General features: G+C 40.2%; 1 long non-coding RNA gene across 2 annotated transcripts; it reads right to left on the bottom strand.

Moving 5' to 3' along the window:
• Positions 1-4,426: 4,426 nt before the first annotated feature.
• Positions 4,427-12,307, bottom strand: LOC122001347. Of its 2 annotated transcripts, none has more exons than XR_006117320.1 (3): positions 11,654-12,307; positions 10,499-11,271; positions 4,427-4,690 (listed from the first exon to the last, which is right to left on the bottom strand). It is a non-coding gene; the product is annotated as an uncharacterized LOC122001347 (long non-coding RNA). The 2 variants fall into 2 exon arrangements; XR_006117319.1 differs by having other exon boundaries at positions 11,208-11,271.
• Positions 12,308-14,409: the final 2,102 nt, after the last annotated feature.

Genomic DNA, 14,409 nt, shown 5'->3' with positions numbered 1-14,409 from the left:
GGATGATTATGTGTAAAAAAAATAGGAGGGTAAGTTGCACTTTGAAGAGGCATAAAAAGATATCCTTTCGTCAAAAGCACTTGATTTAGATGAACATGTTGGATGTGTGAGGGGTGTTGGAGGTCATATTACTCCAACAATCAATTTTATGTTAGTCGAATATGGAAGAGTCCTATTATTGATGGTCATTTAATCCTTCATAAAAAGGAGTTAATGGAGGCAAAGATATTAACCTCAAGACAAGATGCATACATCGCAGAATAAAATGCACACATATCAGATCAAGATGCACGCATATAGAAACTTGAAACAATGTTCAAAAAGGGTGCATGTGACTTTAATATTGATGAAAAAGGTAGTTGATTAGTAAAGTTGCATCCCATGAGTGAAGAAAAAATCAAAACCAAAAAGAATGTCCCAAATTTTGAAACTTTTAATGATGATGCCATGCAAGTTTTGAGCAATGATGATTTCTTGCAAGTATATATTTAATTTTTTGAAAAATTATTGGTGCAATTGTCCTCTGGTCAAGGTTGACCAGTTTTACTAAGCTTTAGTGGATTCGAGCTTGAGTTTTGATGTTTGGACAATATGTGAAGAAAAGGTATAGTAGGTCAAGGTTGATCAGATACTTGACAATATGGGAGAGAGAAATCAAATAGGTCATGGAGGACCGGATACTTAACTGAGAAAGTTCTAAGTGGAGGTTAGACAAGGCAGAGATCTAACTCAAGGATTAGGCAAGGGTAAAGTCATAACTAGAGGTTAGGCAAAGCAAAGTCCTAACTCGACATTTAAGCAAAGGAAAGTCTAAGTGAGTTAAGGAGGACCTCACATTGGCAAAGGGAAGTCCTAACTACGGTTAAGCAAAGGAAAGTCTAAGTGGGTCAAGGAGGATCGCACATTGATAAAGAGAAGTATTAACTACGGTTAGGCAAAGGAAAGTCCAAGTGGGTCAAGAAGGACCGCACATTGACAAGGTAAAGTCCTAACTGAGATTAAGCAAAAATAAAATCTAAGTGGATCAAGGAGGATCACGCTTGGTGATCAAAAGTCCAACAGGAGGTTGGCATAAGATAAAAAGTCCAAGTGAGTCAAAGGTTGATCGGACACTTGGTGAACAAGTTCCAACAGGTCACGATTGATTAGATATTGGGCAAGGAAACCCTAGACTTGGATTAAGCAAGTTAGGGTTGGGCAATCGATTAGCCCTAAGATAATAGATTAGGGCTTAATTCGCGAGAACACAGAAGGTGCCAAAATCAATTGGCAATCGATTCTAGCATCTCTAATCGATTGGTTTCATTGATTAGGTAGTGTTGAATTGATTAGGAAAAAAAACTCAATCGATTGGGAGCTTCATGAAGGAAATTTGCGAGAACAAAGGATGAATAGATTGTCCCAATCGATCCAACCATTGTCAATCGATTGGGGAGCAATTTTTCGTGAAGAGGTGGAATAAATTAAGGCAATCATTCTGGCATCCCTAATCGATTAGGGCAATCGATTAAAGACCAGTTCACGAAAACATAGAGAGTTTTGGAATCGATTGGGCAATCAGTTAAGACTCTATTAATCGATTGAACTAATCGATTAAGACTTTTCGCGAGAGAACAGAAGATTAGGAAATTGATTGACTAATCGAGTAAGTCTTCTGAATCAATTGGGATAGCTCACCAATCAATTAGGATTAAAAAAAAGTCATTCTACAGGTGTTCGAATGGTCAAATGATGTGACAATGGATTGGGAAAAAGTTGAATCGATTAGGAGACGTCAAAGAACCCTAGAAAAGGGTTTTCATGGACATTTTAAAGTCGCTAGTTCTTGCAATGTTGCGGAAGAAGTGCTGCTACATTTCTAACTGATCAAGAGATATTTACAAGAAACAAGAAATCAAGCTAGCAAGGTGTTCAAATGTATTGTGTATTTACTTCCTTATTTTTATTGTATTCTTGTTGTAAGCTTGTATGAAGCTTCTCCACCTCCAGATTGTTTCCAAGAAGGAGTGTGTTCATAGTGGATTTATGTGCACGATGTAGATCCTTGGATTAGTCACCTTAAGGAGATGGATACTTAGGATCGTAGGCATGTGAGAGGGGGGTGAATCACATGATTTTTAAAACTTATTCTTTTTCAACTTTTTAAAAATAAGCGCGCAGAGGAAAGAAGATACGAACAAAAATAGAACATAAGTAGTTTTACTTTGTTTGGAACATTTGATAACTCCTACTCTAAAACTCAGGTCCTTTGGACCTTTTCGATGGGTAATCCATTAATCAATCGTAATCAAATACATGAATGAACAAGTAGAAAGTGTAACAACTTATACTTTTCTTTTGCAATTATGTAAAGTATGCACAATAGTAATTAGTTACCAACACGAAGATGTTGAAATGGATGTGCTCGTATGTTGGTATCGGTCTACCTACAGTAGTCAGACGCAGTAGAGCAACACAACACAATGACGTTGCAGTAGAACAATGGAGGAAGTTAATGTAATTCTTGTCTTTTGAAAGTTGCCGCTGACCTCCTTTTAAACACTGTTTGAGGCACCTCGAATAGCCCAAGGTGCTTCCGATAGCACTTATCTGATTTACAACCCTCGATTTCTATTCGTGCGAGGGTGCCTCTATCAGCTTCGAGACGACTCCAATGCACTTCAAGGCGCCTCCAATGTGCTCCGAGGTGCCTCCCCATAGTGAAACCTTAGCCTCAAGCTTTATCCGGTGAGAGCACCTCAGCCCTATCCAGGGTACCTCTATTCAGCTCTGAGGCGCCTCAACTACTATTCATCCGAGACTAACTTTTGCAATTTAACTCCTACAAAATATGTTAGTCGAAATAACAAAAAAAACCTAGCAAAACAGAGTTAGCACCTGAATAAAATAAATAAATTTATGACTTAGATCTTGTCTTACCAAGACCAGGATCTAGTCATGGTCTTAACTTAGACTTCCAAAATAGATCTAAGTTAGACCAGCGCCTATGGGCCCACTGAGCTCGTCCTCACTGGATCATTCTCCTCCAATGCTTACCTCACTTACCATTTGTCGACTCACTCGACACTTGACCCCATCAAGACTTCATGCCAAATGTCTTATCTGGACTTCAGCCAGTTGTCAAGTCCTGTGGATCTAACTAGATTTCCTACTTGATATCAACCTATTTGGTCTTCCTGTACTAATAATCAGGTCCTCCATACCTAACTAGACTTCAGCCTGGTATCAGGTCCCATCAAGCCTTTCAGTCCTGCATACTTGGTTAACAGGTTAGAAAACACAACATCTAACTTTAATCTCTTCATCATTCATCAAAACTTGAGTTTGGTAATTGGTGCTAACTACACCAACAGATACCAAGTAAAATCTGTGTTAGCATTGGTGAATCTTTGCTTCAAGATATCCACTAAAAATCATCAATACAAAGCGATCGAAGTTATTCCCTCCCCTCGCCCCCCGCTCCCAAAGTGTCCTAACATAATAGTGGTTATATTACTTAGTATTATTGCAACAATTAATTGCACCCATTTATAACATGATTATTTGTCTTCTAGGGTAAGCTGGTTGCATTGACATTATATTCTAAAACCAATATTATTGCATTTAGTACAATTGTTCATATTAATGTGGCTGGTAAATTACTTCATGGTGTTCCATTACCCATGAATTGCATATGCATCTCCATTGATAGGGCTGTGGAGAAATTAACACATTTGTCATTTTCAATTCCAAATGAATGTGATATTATTGGTGATGCTACAGAAACACATGTGGCTTGGCCAACATGCTTGGTAGTGATGCAATATAAGGTAAATGCCATATTATATTTAGAGATAAATTGTCAAAAAAAAAAATTAGTATTGCACCTAATATGTGTACATTTGCAATTTTTAGAAACCTCAAAGGATGAACGGTATCATCCAAAGAAATAACCTTATTATGTCATCAAGTGTGCCAAGATCATTACAAATTGTATAATTGTTTACATGTGATAAGTCTTCTTTTTTATTTGTTTAGCATATAAGCTATATAAACTTCATTAATTTAGCATAACAACATTCTTCTATTTGAAATGGTAGGAATCTTTATAAAAAGATGAAAAAATATAACAAAGTCGACAAATTTAGATTTGTGAATAAACACATAATCCCATATATGTCATATGTGACCAAACTTGACAAAAACTATAAAATCGAACACTTGAATGAAAGAGCAAATGTTTTGGCGGATAGATTACATTGTCACGCCCCAGGTAGTCCCTGCCAGAAGAAATTTCGACAGCATCTCCCCTGTACGGGTGACAATATAAAACTTCCTACAATTCCCTCAGGACCATATATACCTCGACCAACATGGCCAAAATAATAACAATAAATATTAAACAAGCACCCACGCAGTTTAATAGTAAAAAACAAATAAGCAACAATAAGGAAAACATCTCAAATATCCTACTCAACTACACCCATAAAACTCAAATCTTATATCCTACTTAACTACACCCATAAAACTTAAATCACCAGCATACATCCAAACGAAAACTCATCGATAATAAGGGATCATACAAGATCCAAGTGCCAAAAGATAAACGTAGACAATAACATAAAAAGAAACCAAAAAGAAGATCCAAAACAGAAATCCTCGCAACCTGAAGGGGGAACTAGCGACTGGAACTCCTCCGGACAGCCTCAACCTGAAATGGTAATAACAGGGGATGAGTCCAACACTCAGCGGATACCTAGTTGACATGCATAGTAAATAATACCTAGCAGTAATAAATATGCGTACAGTCTCCAAAAGTAATGAAACAATGCAAAACTAAAGATAAGGGATAAACTGTACTCACCAGGACCTCCTATCAGGATAACAAGGTCGTCAGACCGAAAATACATGTCCCTGTATGCATGTCAATCATATGCATTCATCCAATATGCAGCAAATAAAGTGCAGCAAACATAAGCAATAAATGCATCATGCATATGATGCAAATGACATGTCCTGGTCACTCCTGACGCCAGTCAGCCATCTCACACATGATGGTGAGACCGAGTGGGTAGGGTTATGACAACCGTGCACTCTGTCGTCACTACTCCTGATGAGTGACCGAGTGGACGGGATGTTGTCGGAGACACCCATCCTCCTACCCCAAATCATAAGTGGGGGAGCGCAATGGTCTCATCTCCCTGAGACAATCCAGAGGAGGGATATCTGCCGACTACCACGCTGCGTCACACTATCCATGAGCGGACCAACGGAGAACACACCCTGCCTGAATAAAAACCACTAACACATGAGTGGTTGTGTGTGCAGATCCATGTAACTGGCGATGTGCTCAACAATAATGGAGTCGACTATCGCACAGCATACAATCATGTGAGATGGTGCATAACACTAAGCATACAAATCCTGACCATATCTACCTCCATAAAATATGTACCGAATATAAATCGATCAAATAAACAGATCTAGGTACACAGGTCAGATATGGTAAATGACTAGTCTGGTATATCACATGGCATGGTATGTCACTACCTCTATATCATAAATAATAACAGGGGCATGAACGCTAAATAGGTAACAAACAAAACATGCTCGGAAACAAATAATGGCATGTCAATGCAGATATAAACTTAATTATTACTACTTGTTAAAATATACTAAGCATATCAACATGACATTATCTAAAAGATAAGTCAAGGTACCCGCCTCAAATGTAGTTCGAGCTAAACAACCTCAATGTCGAAGTGCTCGTCTCGAGTCAAGGTCCTGTAATATCAAACATATACGAATTTAGCTAATTCCCTTATGCATTTGATTAGGTAACCAACCATTAATCCAAATCCAATTAGGTTTAACTTAACCCATTTCACAATTACAATGGATTAAGTATCCCCAATAATCTACAATCAAATTGGATTAGATTAATACATGAACCAACCCAAAACTCACCTAACTCGGTATTTAGTTCAATCACAACTTAACATGTTCTAATATAAATTCTGTTGTAAGTTTAATAAGAGATAAGATTTTGTTACCCTATTGCTCCTCGGTAGCAGTACAGTAGTAACAACAACACCCAAAATCCTAGCAGTAGTGATTGTTCACTGCTCCAACAGCAAGTCAACGACTTTCACTCAACAGTGTCTACTGTGAGGGTGAATCAGAGCAGAGGGGCGGCGACGGCGATGGTGGAGACCAGGAGGAGGAAGATGACAACCCTACACAGTTTTGGTTGTCCAATTCAGCCAAAATAATACCCAACTCCTAATTCTAGATCTAGGAGGAAAACCTACCTCAAATCCGGCCATCGGAAACCCTAGATCGGTGATGGCAGCAAGCTCTCAGGAGCTGTTGGTGGTGCTAGGTCAAGAGACGCCGACACTCAGTGAGTCGGTGCCAGATCAGGAAAAGGGATCGGTCGAGGCTAGTCGCGTCGGCAACTCGCGTGGATGAACGGCGACGGGCAGCGGCTACTAGTGACGACCATGGCGATCAGAGGTGACACAATGAGGACGATCATGACTGGGTTCGAGCGGAGATCAGGAGAAGGGAAGAGATCGGGAGGCAGAGGAGGACTGCGGAGAGGGCGTCGGCAGCGTCGGCAGAAGAGAGGAAGAGGGGAAAACCCTTGAGCACCGGGTCGGGGAGGAGAAGAATGGGAGGAATCGCTCGAGGCTTCCTTGGTCGAGGGGTCTTGTATGCAGGGAGAAGAGGAACAGACGCATGTGGCGGCGGCGGCACGTCGGTTGGGGAAGGGAAGAAGAAGCGGCAACGGGTGAGGCATGGGGCGCGGGTCGGGGATAGGAAATGGGGGAAGAGAGGAAAAGGAAAATAAAATAAAATAAAAAATTCAACTTTTCCTCATTAAAATGGGGTAGCCTAAACAGACTTTCCCGTGGTCTATTATTTATCCCCGTTAAACTCGTCATACTAGCTCCGAAAATTTTCCAGAAAATTTCTAAAAAATCTAAAAAATTCCCTTATGGTTATTTACCCTTTTCGATATTTTACATTCTCCCCCACTAATAAAAATTTAGTCTCCAAATTTCATTATCTACCATCAGCAAGTACTAGCAACAGATAAAGAGTATAAATGCTGAACAGTAAATTAATCCACATACCTCAAGTGAAATATGGGGGTATCGAGCTCGAATCGTATCCTCGAGTTCCCAGGTAGCCTCTTTGTCGGAATGATGCTGCCATCCGACTTTAACCAGCCGGAAAGTCTTGTTTCACAGCTGACACTCTTTCTGATCCAGAATCCGTACAGGAACCTCCTCGTAGGTAACGTCAAGATGAATAGGAACTGAGATATCAAACAGCACATGTGTTGGGTCCGCTACGTATCTCCTCAGCATATATACATGGAATACGTCATGAACGCCTGTCAGAGCCGGTGGTAGTGTCAGGCGATAAGCTACTGCTCCAATCCTCTCTAAGATCTAGAAAGGCCCAATGTATCGTGGAGCTAGCTTACCCCGGAGGCCAAATCTCTTCACCCCTTTCGTGGGTGAAACTCTCAGGAATACATGGTCGCCAATGGAGAACTCCAAGGGTCTCCGTCTCCGATCAACATAACTCTTTTGGTGATCCTGCGCCTCTAACATCATCCGTCTGATAGTACGGACCAACTCTATCTCCTGCTGAGCTATATGAGGCCCTAGCAGCTGGGCCTCTCCAACCTCCTCCCAAAGGGTGGGTGTCTGACAAAGCCTACCATACAACGCTTCAAACGGTGTCATCTGGATAGCCGAATGAAAGCTGTTGTTGTAGGTGAACTCTACCAATGGCAAATGGTCCTCCCAACTGCCTCTGAAATCCAATACACAAGACCTCAGCAAGTCCTCTAGAGTCTGAATAGTCCGCTCTGACTGTCCATCTGTCTACGAATGGAAAGTTGTACTAAAACGGAGCTGAGTGCCCAAGGCCTGCTGCAGACTCTGCTAGAATCGGGACGTGAACCGTGAATCTCTATCCGAAATAATACTCAAAGGGACACCATGTAATCTGATGATCTCTCGGCAATACAGATCTGCCAATTGATTCAGGGAATCAGTCTTTCGGATCGCTAAGAAGTGCGCAAATTTGGTTAATCGATCAACGATTACCCAAATCATGTCATGGCCTCGTCGTGTCCTATGCAAACCCACCACAAAATCCATTGTAATGTGTTCTCATTTCCACTCAGGAATAGGAATCCGCTGAAGTAATCCGACAGGTCTCTGGTGCTCAACCTTCACCTGTTGACAGACAAGACATCTGGCTACAAATTCCGTGATATCTTTCTTCATGTCGTTCCACCAGTAGGAACGCCTCAAATCCCGATACATGCGGGTCCTGCCTGGGTGGATAACAAATCGGGAGTGATGAGCCTCCTAAAGTAACTCCTCCCTGACCGGGTGAGATGGAGGTACGCATAATCGGCCTCGGAAATATATAATACCTGTATCCTCTCGGGTGAACCCTGTCTGCTGCCCGGAAGCTATCTGACTGTCAATGAACTGAAAATGCTGATCTCCGGCCTGGGCCTCTCAGATCCTCGTCCTGATCGACGACTGAGCAACCATGGTAACCAACATACCCTGCTCTGTCCGTCCCTGCTCCTGAAGGCCCAACTTGGAAAAACCCTGAATCAAGTCCGTGACTAAAGCTCGGTGGCAAGCCAAAGTCCCTCTGGACTTCCTGCTAAGTGCATCGGCAACCACATTAGCTTTCCCCGGGTGGTAGCTAATGGTACAATCGTAATCCTTCGGTAACTCCATCCATCTCCTCTGTCGGAGATTAAGCTCCTTCTAAGTGAACAGATATTTGAGACTCTTATGGTCAGTAAGAATCTCAAAGATAATGTTGTACAGATGATGCCGCCAAATCTTCAAAACAAATATAATGGTAGCCAACTCCAGATCATGAACTGGGTAGTTCTTCTCATGCTCCTTCAACTGACGAGAAGCATAGGAGACTATTCTGCCATGTTGCATCAGAACAGCGCCTAAACCCTAAAGAGATGCGCCAATATAAAGTATGAATCCATCCTCTCCAGCGGGAAAAATCAAAATTGGAGCCGACACTAATCTCCGCTTCAGCTCCTGGAAGCTGGTCTCACAAGCCTCGGACCACGTGAACTTCACACCTTTCCTGGTTAGGTGTGTCAGCGGCATAGCAATCCAGAAGAAACCCTCGATGAACCGTCTGTAATATCCAGCCAGTCCCAGAAAACTACGGATCTCCTGTACTGATTTCGGCTGCTCCCAACTGGTGACAGCCTCGATCTTCTAAAGGTCTACTGAAATACCTCGGCTAGAGACCACATGACCCAAAAAACCGACTGAAGATAGCCAGAAGGCACACTTGCTGAACTTCGCATATAGCTGATGTTGTCGAAGAGTCTCCAAGACTATGCGAAGGTGATGCGCATGTTCCTCTTCGGAACGCGAATAGACCAATATGTCATCGATGAAAACAATAATAAACTAATCAAGATACTCCAAGAAGATGTGGTTCATCAAATCCATAAACACCGCTGGAACATTGGTAAGCCCAAATGGTATTACCAAAAACTCATAATGGTCGTATCTAGTACGGAATGTTGTCTTCTGAATATCAGATTCTTTAACTCTCAGTTGATGATATCCAAACCGTAGATCAATTTTAGAATACACTGATGTACCTCTAAGCTGATCAAATAAATCCTCGATCCGAGGTAAGGGGTACTTATTTCTGACGGTCACTGCATTCAGCTGTCTATAATCTATGCACAACCTTAGAGTACCATCCTTTTTCTTGACGAACAATACCGGAGAACCCCACGGAGAAACACTAGGGTGAATAAATCCCCTGTCCAATAACTCTTGGAGTTGGACCTTTAGCTCATCCAACTCTTTCGGTGCCATACGATATGGAGCTTTTGATGCTGGCGCGGTCCCCGGAATCAGCTCAATAGTAAACTCCACTTGCCTTTTGGGAGGTAAGCCTGGTAGCTCCTCTGGAAATATATCCGGATACTCTCGGACTACCGAAACGTCGGAGAGTTGAGAACTACTGCCGTCTTCAGTATCAATCAAATATAACAGAAAATCCTGACAGTCATGTGATAGCAGCTTCTGAGCCTGAATCGCTGAAATGATTGATATGTCATCGTCCCTGATGTTGGTGAAATCCCACGAGGGTTGGTTCGGAGGTCGGAATGTGACCACCCTCGTCTGGTAATCGACCGTGGCATGATATGCAGACAGCAAATTCATGCCAAGGATAATATCAAACTCGACCATTTCCAGCACTAATAAATCAACCATGAGTATCATGTTGCCAAAATCTAACGGGCAACCTCTAACCTCCTGAGTGACATCTAATGTATCACCGGACGATAGAGAGACGGTCAGTCGCTGTGGTTTAAGAGTAGGTAGTCTACCTATGTCCCTCATAAAGGCATGGGAAATAAAAGAATGCGAGCTACCAGTATCTATCAGCATATCAACGGATAATGCATAAAGTAAAATCATACCACAGAAAATGGATCCGTCGGCCCACTGCATCCTCTCTGGTAACCACATGAATGCGTCCAGTCTCTAGCAGTGGTGGAGGTGGTAGTGCTGCCAAAGGCTGCTGCGCCTGAGTATGAGCCTGCAACTGTGACGGCGCCGGGTACTAAGCCAGAGACAGATATATAGGTTGCGACTGATACTGGACTAGGGACTGAGGCTGTGACTGGTACTGAACCAGTGGCTGGGGTTGGAGCTGATACTGAGGTCCCACATCAAAACCCTGTGGTACCATAAGGGCACTGGAGTGCTCAACAATAATAAGTGGTTGTGTGTGCAGATCCATGTAACTGGCGATGTGGTCAACAATAATGGAGTCGACTATCGCACAGCATGCAATCATGCGAGATGGTGCATGACACTAAGCATACAAATCCTGACCATATCTACCTCCATAAAATATGTACCGAATATAAATCGATCAAATAAACAGATCTAGGTACACAGGTCAGATATGGTAAATAACTAGTCTGGCATATCACATGGCATGGTATGTCACTACCTCTATATCATAAATAATAACAGGGGCATGAACGCTAAACAAGTAACAAACAAAACATGCTCGGAAACAAATAGTGGCATACCAATGTAGATATAAACATAATTATTACTACTTGTTAAAATATACTAAGCATATCAATATGACATTATCTAAAAGATAAGTCAAGGTACCCGTCTCAAATGTAGTTCGAGCTAAACAACCTCAATGTCGAAGTGCTCGTCCTGAGTCAAGGTCCTGTAATATCAAACATATACGAATTTAGCTAATTCCCTTATGCATTTAATTAGCTAACCAACCATTAACCCAAATCTAATTAGGTTTAACTTAACTCATTTCACAATTACAATGGATTAGGTATCCCCAATAATCTACAATCAAATTGGATTATATTAATACATGAACCAACCCAAAACTCACCTAACTCGGTATTTAGTTCAATCAAAACTTAACACGTTCTAATATAAATTCTACTGTAAGTCTAATAAGACATAAGATTTTGTTATCCTATTGCTCCTCGGTAGCAGTACAGTAGTAACAACAACACCCAAAATCCTAGCAGTAGTGATTGTTCACTGCCTCAGCAGCAAGTCAATGACTTTCACTCAACAGTGTCTACCGTGAGGGTGAATCGGAGCAGAGGAGTGGCGACGGCGATGGCGGAGACCGGGAGGAGGAAGATGACAGCCCTACACAGTTTTGGTTGTCCAATTCAGCCAAAATAACACTCAACTCCTAATTCTAGATCTAGGAGGAAAACCTGCCTCAAATCCGGCCATCGGAAACCCTAGATCGGTGATGGCAGCAAGCTCCCAGGAGCTGTTGGCGGTGCTAGGTCAAGAGACGCCGACACTCAGTGAGTCGGTGCCAGATCAGGAAAAGGGATCGGTCGAGGCTAGCTGCGTCGGCAACTCGCATGGATGAACGGTGATGGGCAGCAGTGACTAGCGTCGGCCGTGGCGATCAGAGGCGACGCAATGAGGACGATCATGACTGGGTTCGGGCGGAGATCAGGAGAAGGGAAGAGATCGGGAGGCAGAGGAGGACTGTGGAGAGGGCGTCGGCGGCGTCGGCAGAAGAGAGGAAGAGGGGAAAACCCTTGAGCACCGGGTCGGGGAGGAGAAGAATGGGAGGAATCGCTCGAGGTTTCCTTGGTCGAGGGGTCTTGTATGCGGGGAGAAGAGGAACAGACGCATGTGGCGGCGGCGGCACGTCGGTTGGGGAAGGGAAGAAGAAGCGGCAACGGGTGAGGCATGGGGCGCGGGTCGGGGATAGGAAATGGGGGAAGAGAGGAAAAGGAAAATAAAATAAAAAATTCAACTTTTCCTCATTAAAATGGGATAGCCTAAATAGACTTTCCCGTGGTCCATTATTTATCCCGTTAAACTCGTCATACTAGCTCCGAAAAATTCTCAGAAAATTTCTAAAAATTCTGAAAATTTTCCTTATGGTTATTTTCCCTTTTTTGGTATTTTACATACATTGTGAATCAAAAAATCAACTAGTTTTGGTGCCACATAATAATAGATAAGTAAGAATTACAACATCAATTTTAATTCATTTTTGACAATTTATTGAAATATGTATGTACTAATTATGTAGTTTGTGTATAGTTGTCATTAGATTCTCACTGTCATCAATCCTTATAAGGAGACGGTTTATTTGTTGGATTCACTTAGTCATTGCATCATGACGATGATTGGAAATATATAGTAGATATGTGAGTACATATTATATTTTTGTTAAGAATGTAATTTAGTCAATAAAAACACTAATATATCGACTCTTATTGATGTATGAAGGCTTAAGATTGTTTAATTCAAACAAGGAAAGAAAAGGGAAAAAATGGGCTATATGGGAAGTAGTAAAGGTATATATGTCTACTTGTGATTAATTAACAAATATTTAAATGTGTATATTAGTCATTGATAATTTGTTTTTAACATAGGGTCCTCGATAACCAAATGTAAAACAGTGTGATTTTTATGTGATAAGATTTATGAGAGAAATTATTGAAGAAACTGCTACCAATGAGAAGGATTCACTATCCTCTATAGTAATATTTGATATATTCTCAAATAATTGTGTGTTTATTATTTTATAAAGTCATTATTGGTTGTTTTTTTACAAATATAATCTGTGTTTATTAACAGCTCATGAAAATAGAGTACACTCGGGAAAAAATTGATGAAGTTTGTTCCAAGTTAATGGAATGCATATAAGATTATATTTATGATTAGATATGCAAAGTAATAAAGATTATATTTATCACTAGGCAAAAAGTGAATTCATTCTACCTGCATTTATAATCTCAAAAGTATTCCAGAAATTTGATATTGTAATTTTATTAGGTCACCATTATATATATATATATATATATATATATATATTGATTAGCTGATTTTAGAGGTTTTTTCCTTGATTTGGCTGTGTTTTAGTGGTTATTGTAAACTGAAAAACAAGGATAGAAAATTATTCCTTTTATTGTGTTAACTTGTTGAAAATTTCATAAGATTAGCTTTAGCATCTTTAACAGCTCTTCGCAAAATATTAAGATAGAAAGATACATCATTATCTAATAAAGAATTTTAGAATAGTGTGTTGTAATGTTGGATGAAATAAGACTTCTAGATTTTTGAGCTTGTACATTTGTCAAATACAGAACTTTTATGTATCTTTATATGCCATAAAGAATATTAATTAAAAAAACATATGATTTTCCATCCATTTTTCCTCTGTCCCGTAGTTATTTAATTTTTGATGGCTTTCTTTATTCTAGAAATTGTAATTACACCATTAGATAACAAAGTGTGTCAGTTCAGTTCAACAATCTTTTTGCTGGAAATACTAGCATCTTTGGTATTGACTTTGATAATGTCTTGTAGTATTTTGCTAGATTTAGAATATATTTACTTTACACGTGATTGTTTATTTTCTATTCTTAAGAATTCTTGAAAACTCACTGATGTATGAAATAATAGTCATGTTTATGTGGTTTAAACATATATGTAGCAGTCTTAAAAACATAGAAAACATGTAGAATTTTATTTCAGGTGTATGGATTTTTTAAATCTTAGTTGGTATATATGTATTTTTTCGAGGGGACGAGCAAGATGCAAGAAGAAATTGGCTTTGTTTCAAAATTACCTTGTTAATGCAAAGAAGACATTTTACACATCATGAAAAAAATTGATTTATGCTTTGATAGTACTAAATTTAGATGAGTACAGTTAATTTTGTAAATCTCAGTTGACATATTTTTTCGTTCTTTTACATAGTTATATTATCTTCCAATTCAAATGCATGCAATTAATTTTGAGATCTTGAACATAACATAATAGTAAATATTTTATTTTCAATTGGTTAATTTTTTAT

The sequence above is a fragment of the Zingiber officinale genome, chromosome 7A, assembly GCF_018446385.1.
Source record: "Zingiber officinale cultivar Zhangliang chromosome 7A, Zo_v1.1, whole genome shotgun sequence".
In the NCBI taxonomy this organism is placed as follows: domain Eukaryota; kingdom Viridiplantae; phylum Streptophyta; class Magnoliopsida; order Zingiberales; family Zingiberaceae; genus Zingiber; species Zingiber officinale.
The sequence above is the reverse complement of the archived record's forward strand: the minus strand, read 5'-3'. Positions and strand labels throughout refer to the sequence as shown.